We start from the raw sequence: 17,712 nt of genomic DNA, 5'->3' as shown, positions 1-17,712 counted from the left end.
ATACCTCCTGAATCTTCTGAGTAAGGAATTTCCCACCTAGTTCCCGTATCACTCAGTTACCTCCTATCTCTTTCTCTCCTGCTTTGAATTTTCAGCATTTACCACAGTACCGACAGCTCTAGCTGAGCTACTGTTGACTATCTCTGCCCGCATGAAAGGGTTCAGGAGGTGAGTAAGAAAGGGTGGGCGTCTGCAATGGTTTGGTGAGGTGCATCCTGACAGAGTCATGGCAGTGGGCAAATGACTGAGAGTGAAAGTGGTGGGATGGGGTGCGAAGGGTGATTGGCAGTGGTTGCTTAGTGGTCTGAAAAGAGGTGAGTGAAAGTACTCGGGTCGGGGGGGAGGGGAGTTTGGGAAGCACGGCTGACCGTGAGAAAGACACCACTACATTACCCGTGGCACACTACAGGCATAAATGCTGTATTCCCTTCTGTGAATGCAATTTTAAAAGATTTGATGTCATTAAAAATATTCATGTACTTCTATCTAAAGATAGATAATATAGAGATGTATAATTAAGGAGAGGAGGAAATGAAAGAGATTCAAGGAAGGTTGAAAAATAAAAATAAACTGAGGAGTCCTCTAGGGAGAGTAGAGAAGAAGCAAAGACCGACACAGCCTTGCAGACTCCAACGCAGCTTCGTTGTCTTCTGCAGCACCATCACATGCAGGGAGATGGTCTGGGGCCCTGCTCCTGCAGCTGGTCCTCCATGAGGACACCTGCACTCAGGCTGCCCCTCTGCCCCTGGATCCAGCCAACAGGATCCAGCTGCCCATCTGAGGCTCGGTGGAGACTTTATCTGCCCCAGCACCATCAGCCGTACCTCTTTGGCCTCTTCCAGCATCCACCCCAGACTCGCATGGTGCAGGGACACCTCTCTGGGTGGCGAAGGATGGTCCTCAGAGCAGCATGGGAGAGCCTGCTCCCCAAATGTAATTAATTAAATTAAAAAAAATAACTCACCATCACAGCCGTTGGTAGCTGGACAAAGGGGCAGAGGAAGCCGTACATGAACAGTAGCATTGTATAGCCTGGCACAGATTTAAATTCAGTATCATCAGCAGGTTGTTTAGCTTTTTTTTGTTAAATAAGGAACATGGCTATCTTTTTTTTTAAATACAGCCTCTTCCCTTTATGTTGCTGTCATTGTATGTTTAATTACTATTCCTTCCATTTGAATAAAGCAGGTGGGCAAAAACGAATTTTTATTCTGTTTACTTCTTAGATTTCATTATATATTTTATGAAAATATTCCTTATAAGATTAAAGAATTTGCCCATTTTAAAAATCCATCTTGAACTCTTTTCTTAACCTTTAATTAATACTAGCATTTAACTTCCAGCAATTTTTTTAATACTAAATAGTCACATTAGTTTTCCAGATAAAAATACATATTTTATTTTATACTTAAGTTAAAGATATTATGTTGTTCATTTTTTAAAAATTCTATACAAAACTTATTTTGGGGATTGTCTCATTATTTTGGGTTTGTCTCAATCAAAGTCTGTTTTAGTCAGATGAACACTAAAAAATTTAGAAAAAAATCTTTGTAAAACAACGAGGGACACAAAACTCCTCTGCTCAGCTAATACATAAGTGTCAAAAATTGCTCTTCTTCACTAAAATCATCGTCATGCAGCACAGACTGTGCCTGTGCTTGGCACCACTTGTTTCAGATGAAGAAATGCCACAAGAGGCAGATTTAGGATAATCTTTTTTTCTCTCCCATCCTTTCCCCTGTCCTGCGTAGTTCCCATGAAGACCTCATGCTAATCCTAAGAATTCAGAGATTGATTTAATCCTTCAAGCAAAAGACTTGCATTATTATTATTATTAATTACCTCCACCTCCATTACTACTACTACTACTACTACTACTCCTATACTACTACTCCTCCTTCTCCTCCTCCTCCTCCTCCTACTATTACTGTTGTTTGGAATAACTGTTAACAGCTTTTGTTTACTATAGAAATATTTAATTATTATTTGAAGCTTGCTAAACTCACTTCTCAGCATCCTGTAGCAATCATCTAATTTTTTAAAAAATAGATAATAACATGTTCTAATTTTGGATCCTGTGCAAAAGAACATCCCCTTACCAGCTGTGAATTTCCTGTCACTCCTCATATAATTGAAAGCTTTGTATTTCTTGCATGATGAGGACTGGGAGCGCTCACTCTCCATACCTACATTCTCTCTCCCTGTCACTCCTTTTTCAATGGGTTCCTCATTCAGTTGGTTGGTTACCTACTATTACGGTTATCCAGTGTCGTCCCTATCGAAAAGTTTTTTCTATGCTTATAGCCTCATTGCTCCACTCTGATCCCTGTCAAAGAAATAGTGCATAAAATGCAAACATAATTTTCAGACAATATTTTTAAAATCCCAACAATTTTAATTAAATTATTATCCATGCAATTATTATTAATGCATAATATTAAAATTTTAGAAATGAGATCAGGAATTTAACTTCCCCTGTCCCCACCCAATAATACTTTGTAATGTATTACTTGGCCCATGACTCTCAATGCTTGGCATCTACCCAACTTCAGACAACCAAGACAGGAGGTCTCCACTGTGAAACTCAGTCTATTCATTTAGACACCTACTCATGTGTTTAGGAATCTAACTTTAAAGTTTGGGGTTTTTTTTTCTAAGATTTAGGGAAATGGGATACATGATAGTGAGAATCAGAAAGAACTCCCTTGGGCAACACAGCACTGGCAGTTATTTGCCCAACCAAAAGCCCACCATTTCATTAAAACTTAAGCAAGTAGATAAGAAGATAGTAACTCTTTTTTTGACTTGGGAACTGGTTAAAATATCTTACCTTCTCTTAAGGACCCTTGATCTTGCCAAGTTTCTGCTTCTTTACTTTCAAGTGTTCTGAAATCCTGCAAATGCCTGTGAGAAACTGGGGAACGTTAGAAGCTGAAAGGTCATCTGGGTGGGGGGGAATGGTGGCTCTTAGGCACAAGCTAGCCAATGCTTTATTTTAAGAAACCAGTCTCCTGATGGAAGAGAAGCTTGGCTACAGAGCAGAAGGTCAGATCACCCTTTTCTGGCAGAAGATGTGAGTCTTTGCAACTGAACCACTGGTCAGAATGAGAGTGGTGAGACAAACGGCCCTGGTCGCCCCGGGAGCATGGTCACAAGGAACACTAACTAGGCAAGCTTCTTAATTTCAGCCAAAACAATGGATATCATCAGACACTGGATGAGTTTTTCTTACCAGTAAGTGAGAGAGATGGTCTGGGAAATAACACCAGTTGGCTAGGTAAAAAACTCAGGGTCCAAGAAAAGGCTAATGGCTTTGACTCAGTTGTTCCCAGTTTCATACACAAGCCTGATGATGCAGTGAGATCTATGCCAGTTCTAAGTGTGGCCAGAAAAGACTGTGCAAGAAGGCGTTTTAGTTTGCTTGAGAATGAGGAAACCCTCTGGGGAAAGGAGAGCCTAGAAAATGGAGAGGACCAGAACAGAAGTAGGTCTTGCAAATAAGCCAGAAGTTATGGGGACCTGGGGAACATATTAGTCAGATATGTCTATTAAAGACATCTGTATATATGGCAGTGTCTTGTGAATTCAGAGAACACGATGCCAATTATGACCATTGGAGAGTCGTAATTTTAGTAAATGCATAAAAGGGAATCCAGTAAAACTGGGAAGGTATCAGAAGAAGGAGTTTAATAAGCCTAAGTATTTAGACAAACTTAACAAGCTTATAAGCAAAAGAACAATCGGAGTATTTTGCTATGGAGGATGATTTCAGTAATAAGGGGCGGTAGGGAAATGTAGTGCAACAACATCATTATCTACCTATAAACTGTTCGGTATAGTAAAACTGGGCCACTGAGGCAGAGGAAATACTGCTGTATAGAAGGATAACTTGAATGTTATTTAGCTGAACTTTAAGTGGCAAGGACTATGGAACTGAACCTCTGAAAACAGATAAATAAATGCTAAACTAGAAATTCCAAAGCATTTTAACAACTTTTGGAAATTAGCAGGTCATTGTTGCTGATATCCAGCTTAAGAAAAGGAAGTGGAGTGACCAATGTTGAACTCAAAAGAATTGCTAAGAAAATTGTAGTAATAGTGACTTTGGCTACTCCCCTATGCTTGGCCAAATAGATCAGGAGGCACACAGATAGGAAGAAAGATCTCTTGACACCTGAAGCAAAAAAATCTTGAAAAATTGACACACAAAAGGGAGAAACTAGTTTTAACTTGGGTATTAATCACAGACTGGTTGTAGTTGACTCAGTGAGTCTTAACATTCAGGTGGACTACAAGGCTAATTCAGTACAGCAGCTCCTGTGTTCATGGGTCTTAACTTTCATCTCTTCGAGGTGATGCTATTTTGTTTTCTTTAAAAACTGTGACATAAGTACGTGTTTTAGTATCTGAGAAATTCAACAAAGAGCAACTTCATCTCTGTCCTTCTAGATCTTCCCTTAAAAATTGGCCAGAGGAGAAGTACTAAACACAGCTTTACGAGCTGCCTCTCCTCCCGGGAGTGTGAAAGCCTTCAGAGAGCTTCTCGTATGGCTCAGCAGCTACCAGATTCCTGATAAAATGCATAGACACGCTGCACCTTCCACATATCAGGACTCACCGAGCACGGCTGAACTGCAGCTATAGAGTGCCCAGGTACTCTTGCTTTCTGAGCATGGTGGCTTCACAACAATCCAGACACAAGGGGGTTTTGTACCAAGCCTTGTTTCAAACACTTAACCAACTCTGCTTGCTTCTAGAGGAACACCACCTCAGCTTAGGTTTATTTGAGGCACAAACTGGGTATTGGAGTCTCAGCGAGGACTTGGCAGGGCTGTCTTCACTGCAAGCCACCACCGTGTCACAATACAACCTCGAGGAGTCCCCTTGGCATGACGCCCATGGTGACTTGGCAATTGCATCCACCTAGGCTGCACTCAGCATTGTGGCAGCCAGCTGTCTTTAAAACCTGCTGGGACCACCGCTCGGGCACAATTAGCTGTCATGATGACAGTCATGTATTTGTCTCTGCTAACTTCAACTCTATAGACAGGAATAAGCAATATATTGGCAAGAAAAGGCGTAACTTGTGTACGTACAAATGCTTTGTGGCAAGTGTGCAAGGTAGTACTGGATGCATGAAAATGAGTCGTAAAAAAAGAGGTGATGAATGGAAGAAGGTTACACAGCCATAGAAAGAAGGAATTCCACAAGGAATAGCTGAAGAAACACACTTAAAAAGGTAAGTGAGTACATGAACAAAGCATGCAAAAAAAAACCCAAGGAGTGAAAGGGGTGCAAGTTAAGAGGTACAATTTGGGAGTGGTCAAAGATGACAAAATTAGATTAAAACCAATGTACAGGGTCAGGCAGGCATGAGAAGAGACTCACTCACCATCCCATGGTTGTTACGTACATACATACTGTTTGGGTGGGACAGAAAACATTAGGCAAAAAGGATAAAAAGGAGCAGTGTATTTTTCTCAACCAAAAGCCATCTGTAACTTATGCTGAAAATTTCCTTTTTCTGCGCTTCAAGCATATTAACAGTTTAATGTATGATAGTATTGCTGGTGACACTGAGAACACTGGGCTTTAATGAATCAATAGATTTGTTTCATCTTTAACTAATTTGGACCTTTAATCCTCGTGCTTGTGCAAAGTCTTCTTCCTTCAGGTCAAAGTATTAAATAGGCTCAAGAAATAAATAGGGAAATAAATACCAGAAACCCCGTGGGGAACATTTAAATTAAAAATTTCTAATAGTCAAATCAACTTAATGCCGTGATCACAGGCTCAGTTCATCGTCTTCCTTTCCCTCCCCAGCTTTATGGCTAAAGCTATGGGAATAAAAAGCCAAAAAAAAAAGAAAAAAAAAAAAAAAGAAAGGAAAAAAGAGGCTTTGGTTTTGTTTTAGTTTCTTGTTGCTTGTGTTGCTCTAGATTGTTTGGGTTTGGTTTGGGGTTTGGTTTGGTTTGTTTATTTGTTTTTTTTTAATTTTAACTGCTCTCATTATAGACTTACAGGAACTTTTAAACACAAAGTTGTAAAAATCAAACACATAGCCCAAAATATTGGCCTGCAAATTTTCCCCCATGTTTCATCCCTCGTTTGCACTCTACTGTATGCCCATGTTAGTTACGCATCTGGCTTTTTTCATGGCTATAAATTATGCTGGTGTAAACCCTTGTGTAGCCAAAATCTTGCTGATATAACTGTTTTCCACCAGTACAACGTATTTCAGTTAATGAGTCAGAATACACTTTGATATCAGTGCAAATGGTTCCTCCTGGGGGGAGGATTGCTTCTTTACTGTTAAAGTGTAGATAAGTTCTGAACTTTTCTCTTCCCTTACTGGGGCTTAAATAAATCAAACCCATATCTAGTATTTCTTATCCAGAAATAATACAGCTTCCTTTCATCACATTTTTGACTGCTGGTCCCTTCCTGTGTTCTTGCTTCGATCATCAGAAAAGGGTATATCTAAAATCCTCTTGAAAGCAGAAGTTCTGTTTCAAGCAACAGCAACCACAGGATCAAACATCTCCAATCTTAAAAGAAAAAGTGACTCGAAAGTTTGAAGCTAACAAATGATTTGTAGTTGGCTGAGACGCTTGTGTTTAATATTGAGGAAGCAATGACTTTCTGGCCTCCAGTGAAGCATCTCCTAGACAGACAGACAGACAGACAGGCACACAACAAAATGAAGTCTTAATGCGGTGAGCTTCTTGAGAATGCTACAATAACATTCTGGCAGGCTGTGTACCCCTTGGCTCCTGTACTCGCTGCAGTTTGAACATCTCTTTCGGTTTAGCGTGATGTTTGGCAAGGTTCCCAACCTTACATTATCTGGGAAAAGACGACAAGAGAGGCTGGTATGTTCAGGGAGTCTTTGAAGAAGCTTCTTCACAGTTTTCTCATAGCAAAACAGTTGGCTGTGTGTAGGAGAAGTGTCAGGACTGCAGTTTAGACTGCTGGCTTGGAAAGGGTTTAACTGAATTGCATCGAGGCACTGAGATGCTGAGATACCTCAGCAATGTGTGTGGTATAAGAACCTAGATAGAAGGAGATTAGATAGCAAATCAGACAGAATTTTGCATGTGATTTCCTGGGTTTGTCTAAACTTATAGCAGCAACAGTTAATTATAGGAGGTTCTGCAGGCAGCTCCTGGGTGGGTTATGTCACTTATACATTAGATTTCAGCCATAAATTGCCAGCTGAGAGCTACCCCTGTGGCAGGAAGCCCCTATTGATGCAAAGCTCAGGGATAGGAGCAGCAGACATTAGTGATGGAAGATCAGGGGGCGAAGAAGCAGTTTGACAGTAATGGCAGAGCTCCAATGAAAAGAGCATCAAGATGGGCACAGGTCATCACCTAAAGAGAGACAGACACAGGAGGTGGTTGCACACAGCAGTTATTTGTGGTCATCCTCCAGATGATCGCTGTACTGACTTCCAGATCTAGTCCCTCTCTTTCTACCACGCGTGAATCCCTCAGCTCCTGTAATCACTTCCTCTGGCTCTTAAGCAAGGGCAGCTCTTTAATTGCAGGTTAATGCTTTAATCAAATTCTTGAGGCTACTTTGAAGTGGCTGGCCAAGAGAGACTGGCCTTTCAGCAGCAGCTGCTGGCATGTTGCTGTATAGGGAAGGCGTTGCCGTAAGACTCTCCGTGAGCAGCAGGATCCATCATTCTTTCTCTGGTAGTGCCTCGGGGCACGTCTACATGACACAGCGCAGCGCTGCACAGCGCTTGCACTGGATTCACAGCAGGCATGGCCCACCTGGAGAACTACCCTGATACACCTATAGGACTTGCACCCCTGTGCTTGCCGCCGAGTTGGCTTCTTCAGTGCAAGGTCAGATCTCTCTTCCTCTCCATCAATCTGCACTCAGCCGTGTGGACCCACCTGCACTTAGAAGTATTTTTTAAAGTGAATTATAAATTTTAGGACCTTATATCAGTTTTGATCTGCAGTTTCCGATCTGTGGGGTCTTATTTATTTCAGAAAGTGCGAAAGCTTTCAAGCACTGATTTCATAGGCAATGCATTTATTTTTTTCTCGGCTCATATTCCTGGTTTTGTTTTTTATTCTTTGAGTATCCAAAATTTTACATGAAATTTCTACTCACTTGGAAACACCAACACATGAAGTAATTACCAGTCTTTCCTGCCTAAGTTAATGGCCTTCTCCTTCCTCGTGCTGTTTGTTCAAGGTCACAATGATACATTTAAATCCTTCATGAGTTTTCATCTGACTTGCTGTCCACATAAATTGTTCATTAAACAATCCAATTTCTATTGGCATTCTCCCTTTCAAAGGATGTCAACAGGAAATAAAAATGCTCAGCCCTTTGTGAATGATCTGCAAGGACATGCAAGCTTATTAAAAAAAAAGGCAGCAGTTAACCAAATCCTTTAGTTTCTGTTTTGAATGACTGGCCATAGGAATGCAGGCTAAGCTGTATTTCAGCTGTTCCCAAGGATGTGTATGTGTAACTTGTTGATAGTGGTAGGTACTTCAGGCTCCAGTGACAGCAGTGTGACCACTCTGATGATCATTGTCCTGTAGCAGAACCAGCCCCTGTCTCCTCTCAAGAACACCAGGAATAACAGAAAACAAAGAGGGATCTGTTTTTCAGAGGACTGGCACTCCTACCTCCTGCTCTTTGCCGAAAATAGAGCCTAGGTCCCTTCAGCTCCCACCCTATGCTCCCAGCAACCATTAGGTTGTAAGGAACTGCATGACCTGCTCCAGAAATTGCTGTGAATGTCTGATACCCAGGAGAGCTGGGACCTCTGCCTTACAGGACCTGTGGGGGATCTGACTGGTAGGAGCAAAACTCAATACACTGAACACCAGCTTACTTCATTGGAAACTACCCATTACCACTAAAAGGAAAGAAAAGCCCATCACGGCCTTAAAGTTTCAGCATTATGTTTTTAAAATCTTACCGGTGTCCAAGGTGTATGTCTTTCACAGTGAAAATTACTTGGAGTGCACTGTGAATACACAGACACGGATCAGTTCTGAACATCTGGTTAAAATAAATTACAGTCTTATTTTGCAAATAAAAGTTCCTAGGATCTACATGACAAAGTCTGGCCAGCACAACTATCTCATGGGGAAAAAATCACATCCCTAGCCTACAAAGATAACTATTTTGGCATGATTCCTTTCCCCACTATGTAGACTTACATAGATGTACACCAAACAGAGGAGTTCTTTTGCCAGTGTAGCTCACGTTGTTTGGGAGGTACTTCAACCATGCTGGCAGACTCCTGCAGCTGGTATAAGCCATGTCTCCTCTGACAGATTTGGCCAGGACGGTGTCACCAGCAAAGCCCCTGAAGTACAGAATAACCCTTTTTCTCCTGTTACCCATCTCTAACATTTTTCTTTTTTAAAGCTTCCTGATAAAAGGAAACACACAGAATTTGTGCCCTTTCTTGTATCAGCAAGACATTATTTGTTTTTTACAGAGGAATTAAGGTATACATATGGGTAGGAGGTGTGTTGCTTTCAGACATCCCACTGGTACTTGCTTCTTGATGGAAGATCCTACTTGTCCTGTAGGATGCCTGTTGTTTGTTTTGCTGTTGGTTTTGGAGGTGGAGGGGCAGAGGTGGTTTGCATTTCCTTAAGTCTTCATATTTTGGTTTTGCTTGGTGGCATTTGAATAAATCTAATGGTCATAGTTAATGGATTACAACTGTGTATGCAAATTAATTTGAGCTGTTTTGAATAACAAAACAAAGTTCTTCAATCTGCTTGTGAATTGTATTCTTACACTCTGACACTTCCTGTTTGTTTTTTTTTTCATATGGTCCCTGTTAGTTCTTACCTGATAACATTTGCCAAAGGACCTTCTGGATGAACCCAAACATTCAGGATTTAGCACCAAACCCTAACCCATGAGCACGTCATAAAGTAAGGCAACTTCACAGAATCACAGAATGTCAGGGATTGGAAGGGACCTCAAAAGATCATCTAGTCCAATCCCCCTGCTGGAGCAGGAACACTTAGATGAGGCTACACAGGAATGTGTCCAGGCGGGTTTTGAATGTCTCCAGAGAAGGAGAGTCCACAACCTCCCTGGGCAGCCTGTTCCAGTGTTCTGTCACCCTCACTGAGAAGAAGTTTCTTCTCACGTTTAAGTGGAACCTCTTGTGTTCCAGTTTGAACCCATTACCCCTTGTCCTGTCATTGGTTGTCACCGAGAAGAGCCTGGCTCCATCCTTGTGACATTCACCCTTTATATATTTGTAAACATTAATGAGGTCACCCCTCAGTCTCCTCTTCTCCAAGCTAAAGAGACCCAACTCCCTCAGCCTTTCCTCATAAGGGAGATGCTCCACTTCCTTAATCATCTTGTAAAGCTTTAGCTTAAAAGTAGGATTCAGCTCATTGTGGCATCAGGCAGTTTTCACCTCTCCTCTTCAGACAGTTAATTTTGTCTAAATTCCCACACGCTTCAGTCTATGCAGACTCTCTTCATTCCTTTCCCTGCTCCCTCACCCTCCATTTGTCTTGCAAGTCTTGTGCTTTTCCACAAGCAGTGAACGGGACAGAAAGGACAAGAAGGAAGAGTGAAGGGGAGGCACCCAAATGAAAACCAACCTCTTCTGAGCAGATTCAGGGCAGGAACTTCCCCTTCATTTAATTTCTCATTATCAGTTAGCTGTGAAATGAGGAAAACATGGAGCAAGCCATGGAGGGGCCTCCACTTTTGCGTGCACTGTGTTGGGAGGAAGGACCTGCAACTTGCTCTGCAGAGCTCCCTGACTGCCAGGACACGTCTGCCTCCCTCACAGCTAATACCGACACACAGAACCCGGTGGAGTACAGCACCCAAGGGCTGACTTAGGAAAGGGCAAGAGAAAGTAATGACCAAAAAATGCCGCCTCTTCTCTGCCTCAAATAAGGCTTTCACAGGTGAGCAGAGATGGTTTGGGCTGCTAACGAGGTGCAGGCTGCCAAAGAAAACTCATGCGCAAATTCAAATTTTCCAGGTGGCTGCTGGTAGAAGTGTAGCTGTCCATTGAAGTCTACAGCATAAGCTTTTTTTTGCACTTACTTGTTAAACTGCAGATTTATCGTGAGGTTACTTTATCATGATGTTAGCTGTGTTGTCTCATTGGCCTTGTAAATCAGTTGAAAAAACTGAGAGCCTGCTTCAAGTCATGTGAGGAGCTGGTGGCACTTCTGCAGAAGGTGCCGATGGCTCTGCATGACCTGTTGCCAAGGAGAGCCAAGGCCAATGCTCCAGCTCAGTGTTACTCTTGCTCAATGCCAAGCACGAGTTAGTCAAGCCAGAGGGACTTGGATCAAAACTGGGTGTTGAGACAACAAACACAGGATGGAGTGTTTCCCTGAGGGATGTTAAAACAAGAAGCAGAAAAATGCATGACTGGTCCCTCGTGGTTCAGCTGATGGGATAACCTGCTCAGGCTGGTCCAGTCTCACCCTCCCGTTTGCATTCACATGCACACTCTGCCTTTGCTGGCCGAGGCTGCCCCCAGACAAGCCCTCCTCACCAGGCTCACAGCCTTGCTCTCTTGCTTTCCCCTCTCTACCTCTGCTCATACCTGTGCCTTGAGCCTGGCTGGACGGGTTTGTTAAATAAAACCCTCCGTGGCCTTGATGACAAACATTGTGCCAGAGCACTTTGAGCGTTTCTACAAGCAGCTGCTTTCGGTTCCCATTTCTCAGGCGGTTACGTGATTTAACTCTTTTGTGGTGGCCCGAGAGCGGCATGGGCAGCTGGAGCAGGCAGGGAACATGATGGGGGATGTGTTCACATTTCCTTCTACTACCAACATACCCCCTGCAGCCAGGTCTCCAAACTGGGGCTTTTAAATTAGGTAGGCTATTTCCAGTGTAAGGGCTCTCATACTGAAAGTAAGATACAAGCAAGATGGAAAATATAGACAAGATTTTAAGAGAAACAGGCTGCATTGTCATTCAAACATGTTTTGTCATTATTTTCATTCTGAAGATTTTATGGGGTCCTCATGCATCTAGCTTCTTTTCAGAGGGTGTATGTTTAAGAGTAATGTTTTGGGATTAGTCCCCTAACAACTCTATGACACTTAGTCTCTCCTCCAAAGTGATCCATAAATCCATAAATGGGTGTTTGATAAGTTTACTGTTGTATATGACTGTAAACTCTTTAGAATGGGTTTGATAAATTTGAGTAGATGGAGAAGAAGGTGGCCTCAAACTGTGAACAGTTCTCAGTGCAATTGAGATTCATGAAAATATGTGCAAGGACACATTTGTTTTCTAGGTACGAGTTACACAGCTTCTTGCACTCTGCCCAAGTAGGGTACCTTCAGAAAATAAAACTAAGACTGCTAACTATTGATGCAAACAAACAGCAAATTAGTTGAATAGGATTATCAACCCACAAAAGATCTGAAAAGAAAACTGCAAAGGATTGAGTAGAGCAGCTTTGACTATGTTGTTTGAACATGGAGGATTTTGTGTAGAAGGCCTTCTCGCCTTCTTTCTCTCATTACTGCTAATATTGTTCCCTCGAAAGTGGCAGCCATTAAATACAACTGGCTAGCTGCTGTAGTGCCATTACAGCTGTTACGCTGATGCCAGAAATACCTCATTTTAGTGTGGGCCTTTCCAGGAATAAGAAAACAAGGCAGCCTCCACTAGGTCTGGGCTTTTGCGTATCGCAGAGCCACGTCTAACTGAATTAAGTAGAGACGCCAGGACTAAATTACTTAAACATTTCTCATGCTGACTTGGTTTAACAAGAATGCAGCCTAGTCTGAACATGGCATGGGTTTCCATGCAAGCTGAATGATCAATGCGTTACAAATCCTGTGTTTGAAGAGATGGCTTCGCCGTTCCCCAGAGCCTGGATTTGTCCTTCATCTTGCAGGGGTCTGGAGGAAATCTGCATGCCAGCAGGGTCACTGGCGGGAAGTGTGGACAGGAGGAATAGTAATTCCCAATATTATAACCACGCACGTTTATGTATTTCTAAGCACATGCATCAGTTTTGATGAACAAACCTAACCACAATTAGCCCTTGTTCCTTAGATGTCTCCATCTGAGTGCCATGTTTAGTCAGCCTTATGCAAATAATATTTCCACTGATTTCAATTCACACAGACTTCAGTGAGAGCCTGGCCAGACTAGGACCTGCAAGATATGCCCCCAAGATCACAGGCTCACTGATGCAAGAACCTATGCAGATGATAGATAGCAAGGACAAGGAACAAAGAAGTTAGTCAAGACCACTGTGATGACAACCAGTTTTGTCCGTAGTCAGAAACCTGGAATATCACTGGACAAACAAGAGGGTATACAGCCTGCAACTACCACGTCAGCTGCAGACCTAACACTATGCTGAGCATCGTGGAAACAAGGAATTCAAAACAGACTCATTTATATCACAGGCACAGGTGAAGGGAGGAAAAGAAAAAGCTGGCTGTGGATTTGGTCAGGGGTGCACGTGCCATAGCCGTTCCCAGGCAGGTTCTCTGCCCACAGTCAGCAGGGCTTGTGTAGTGACACCTTCCTTTCCTTTCCAGTATAATTCGATAACGTGCACCTGGCTGGACTGCCAGCATGTTGGCACTCCCAGGAGTAAAAAGATAGCGGCCTCTCTAAAGATACCGACCTCATGAAACACCACACCTCAGCACAACACAGTCAAGGTCTGAGCTGTCCTTATTTGCATGCACTCACGACTCAGGCTTGCATAAAAGACCCATAAACTCTTTGGGAAAAGAACAGCTACAGATTTGCCTATTTTTTATGTTCCAAGAACTTTTCTCGTTAGCTTCAAGATGACATTTTAATGAGGTTTCACTGCATAGAAAACATGGGATGATTTAACCAGCTCTTTCTCCTCCCTCTTTCCCCAAACTCTTTCCGAAATGAGTTACCATTCGGGAACAAAAGCTTTTATGAGAATTTATGTCATTTGTATGGAGGCAGGGGTGAGGGAAAAGTCATTCAGCTGCTAAACCTTGGAATCAGAGCTTATGCCATTCCCTCTCCTGCCCTGCACAGGGTGGCAAAGCTGCCTTGTCCAGACCTGTACAAGTTTCTTCAAAAGCCAAGAGCTGGTGTGTGTTTGTTTGTTTTGGAGTCACGGAGAGGGCAGCGTAAAATAGCCGCAAGGCAATTCCCCCTCAGTAAAATGGAAGTCTCACCAGCTCTTCATTCAATACAATGTGGCTCAAGAGGATATCCTGCCAACCCAATGATAACGAGGGAAATAAAGTCACTTCCTCACCAGCTGTTTGATTCAGGTAGAAAAAGGAAGTCTTTACTTCCTCGTGTTTGCTCTCCCCACCAGCCCCTCAGTCAGAAATGCCAGGCTGAAACTGCCTTTTCCCTCTGTATTTTCAGTTAGGAGCCATCAGATCCGTAACGCTTCGCTGGGCTCAGCCTACGGGAAGTATGTGCTTCTCTGCGGCCGAGAAGCTGCGCCTTGCCTCTCAAGCAGGGACGAAGGCTGAGCTGCAAAAGGACGGAACAAACTCGGCTCGATCCGCAAGCAAAGAACGCCTGTGTAACTAAAGATGACATTTGCTTCTTGGACCAGAGCTGCCGAATTTGGGCCAGCGGAAGAGCCGGGGTAGTGTGATCTGGATGCTTTGTTTTGAAACTGCCCTGACTCACTGTGCTGTTACACCTCCTAATCCTCCGAGGGTGACAAGCTCCACTTTTGCCCTGGGCTCCCTGCAAATCCCATGAACCGCGGCCAGGAACATGGTGTGTCTTCCCTGCGTGGAGTTCAACAGGCAAGAGGGCAGCGAGGAGCGCCCCGGGGCAATTTTCCTGGCTTGCCATTCAAGCCCAGGTCTGTGAGGCAGGCACCTCGGGTGCTTTGGTGCTAAAAGGAGCTTAGGCAGAGCATCTTTCCCTTCCTCACTGCCACCTTTTGTGCCTCACAGAAACAGGGAACATAAAGATGCATAGTAAACCAGCAATGGACCAATTTGACTTAATAAAAGCTTCTTAAGGAATTACTTTTTTAAGAGGTACAGAGCTGAATGAAGAGTTCTTTTCCGTATAATTTTTAACTGCTCTGATATAATTTTACATCCAGGATATAACTTTCCATTAAATGTTGAATAGGTACATCTTAAAAGCAAGACCTGCGACCATCTTCTTTCCAATTGTGTAAGACTTCCAGAGAGGTTGACCAAGCCAGAATTTTCCTCAGTTTATGTGCCAAGAGGACCCTTGCTTTTATTATAAAGAGTGCTTTTCAGAGAACATCAAGTGTTTCAAGCAATTTTCCCTCATTTTATTTGTTTTAACAGAGATTCTCTCATTTTAAACAGACCACTTTAGGTGACAAAAATCCAGTGACGAATACATGGGTTTACAGATGGAGACAAACCTTATGAAACAGCTGAGATTCTGTTTAGGGTTCTCTTTGTGCTAAAATAGTTTTCAGCAACGGGTCATGCTTCCCTCCCCCCCTCCTTGTTTTAGTACATAAAATGGACATGTGTTTATTTAAAACAGGTTTGAAACTTAAACAAATAGTGACAGGCTGTTCAAACAAGCTTCGGAAATAGGCCTAATCAGGATGTTTGAGAAGGGGAGGGGGAACGATCATAAAGAGCTACTTGTAATATATAGTGCAGACACCATTAGGTTGGGTTCATGTTATTGTTGTAATAATCTCAGACAAAAAAGTACTGCATGCTGCACATTTTTTGTTAACATTCCTCTTTTGAGCCATAGGTTATGCCATATTTTTGCTTTGTCTTCAAGTTTTACTGTAACTCATTTTCATACCCAATACCTGGAGCTCTACTGAATCATTAGAAACGGCCTCCCTGACAAACTGGGAGGAATGTTCCTAAACTGGGATAGAAGGAAGGCACAATATATGACCATTTTTGTATTGATACTGTGTATGCATCGGCTATCATGAATATACAGAAGTGAGACCTTCCTTGCAGAACGAAACGATGGAAATATTAATGTTAAAGTGTTTTCACATGACTTGCATTTCCATGTGTGTTTTGGTTTGGTTTTTTTGTTGTTTGGTTGTTGTTTTTTTTTTTTCATTTCCTCTCTTTTCCACCCATAACAACTTTACCCTTGTTGTATTTTTATAAGGCCTGATCTTGAACTCCCCACACAGACAAAGCTCCTGTGGAAGTCAGTGAGCCTGCACTGGCGACAACAGGATTTAGCCCAGTCTGTAACATTTTAGGATATTGTGTTACTTCATAGCCTTAAGGAGAAATAAAAGCAGCTTTCCAAACTGCTGCACAGCAAACTGAGTGTGCTTTTTCAGCTCTGCAACAGCACAGGAGAATATTAAGGTCAGAGTTTGCAAATTTCAGAAACCAGGCAGCTAAGCAAAACTTGCCAAATTTTCTCCGGAATGAAGAGTTTGCATTAAGACATTCCCCAAAAAGGTTAAGCTGCTTTCACTTAATAATAAACCTTTGGAAACACAAGTTTGAAAACGATTGCCTGGAGGAACAAGCATTGAGAAACAGCAGGAGGAGGATGTATTTTCAGGTCAATCTGTTGGCCCGAGCCTACAGCTATCCTGTTACTGACACATTTGCTCTTACCTACAACATGCACCAATATTACTTAATGCAATGACATATTTTGGAAGTAAATATCTATTATTTATTTGAGTCTCCCTCAGTGTCTAGTGAACAGGAGTCAAAATGGCAAAATATTATAAAACCTTACACGCCCTCTCGTGGTAAAACCACAAACGCTCTTATTTTGACAACTACAGATGACTAATGATGGTGGCTCATTTAAATACATAATTTATGGAAAATTAGCTTGGCTGGAAGATTTATATAATAGAGGAGACCTTTCTCTACTTAATTCTTTCTGTAATCCATGACATACATACATTTTTAGAAGGCAGGTTACCTCCTAGCATAGTAACATTACAAAATAGCTTAAGACACTGTAACATAAATAGAGAATGTTTACTTGTACAAAAAAGGAGAAGCCTAGAATAAGAGAGGTAGAGATAAAAACCCCCAGGCTGGATAGCTATTTCATGGGTTTATCTCAGTAGTTTTGGAGCAGGCCTCCATTGGCTGCACAGTAAAAGAGTTGTCCTACATGATATTTTGTCACATTTTTGTCATATTTTTAAAGTCATTCAGCTTTGTTATTTACTGCTTTATGCCATAGGCTATGATTTATCTCTCAGGAATGCTCTGAAACTTCAAGTTTGTTAGGAACTGCAGCTTGAAAGAAAGGCGTTATGCACCGAGTATCACCAACCTGATCACTAGTCCAGTCAAATCCCACTGTATTTTTAGTCACAAAAACTTTACTACTTACACAGTCTTTCCATTTGGTGCCTACACACACCTCCAGACTTTTCCAGAGCAGCTCTACAATACGGCTCTCAGTACATGGAGGAATGCAGCTCAAAGGAGAAAGACAGGGTGGTTTGGGCTGGGCTGAGGGAGGGGACTTACCCTGGTGACTTGTGGGTGGCCAGGAGTAGTGGCATCACTCTATGCTTCTCCTCTCTTCCTTGAGCCAAATGTTTTGGCTGGAGGCTGGAGGGCAAGTCAGACTGACAAGACCATCCCCTGGAAAGCCAGCTCTTTTTTAGGCAGGGCTGGGATACTCTTCTGTCAGATCAACTGGCTGGCCTGACAGACCCTACAGCCAGACCACTGCCACATCCAAGGCATGATTACAGGAGCAAAGGACCACGGTGTCACCC

The 17,712-nt window shown here is 42.5% G+C and overlaps 1 protein-coding gene across 1 annotated transcript in view; it reads left to right on the top strand.

The window, feature by feature from the left end:
• The window catches only part of BCL2 (BCL2 apoptosis regulator), a 95,019-nt gene that overhangs the window by 72,057 nt on the left and 5,250 nt on the right, over positions 1-17,712 (top strand). The window lies entirely within an intron of this gene.

Source organism: Streptopelia decaocto, assembly GCF_964273445.1.
Source record: "Streptopelia decaocto genome assembly, chromosome: 2".
NCBI lineage: Eukaryota > Metazoa > Chordata > Aves > Columbiformes > Columbidae > Streptopelia > Streptopelia decaocto.
The sequence above is the reverse complement of the archived record's forward strand: the minus strand, read 5'-3'. Positions and strand labels throughout refer to the sequence as shown.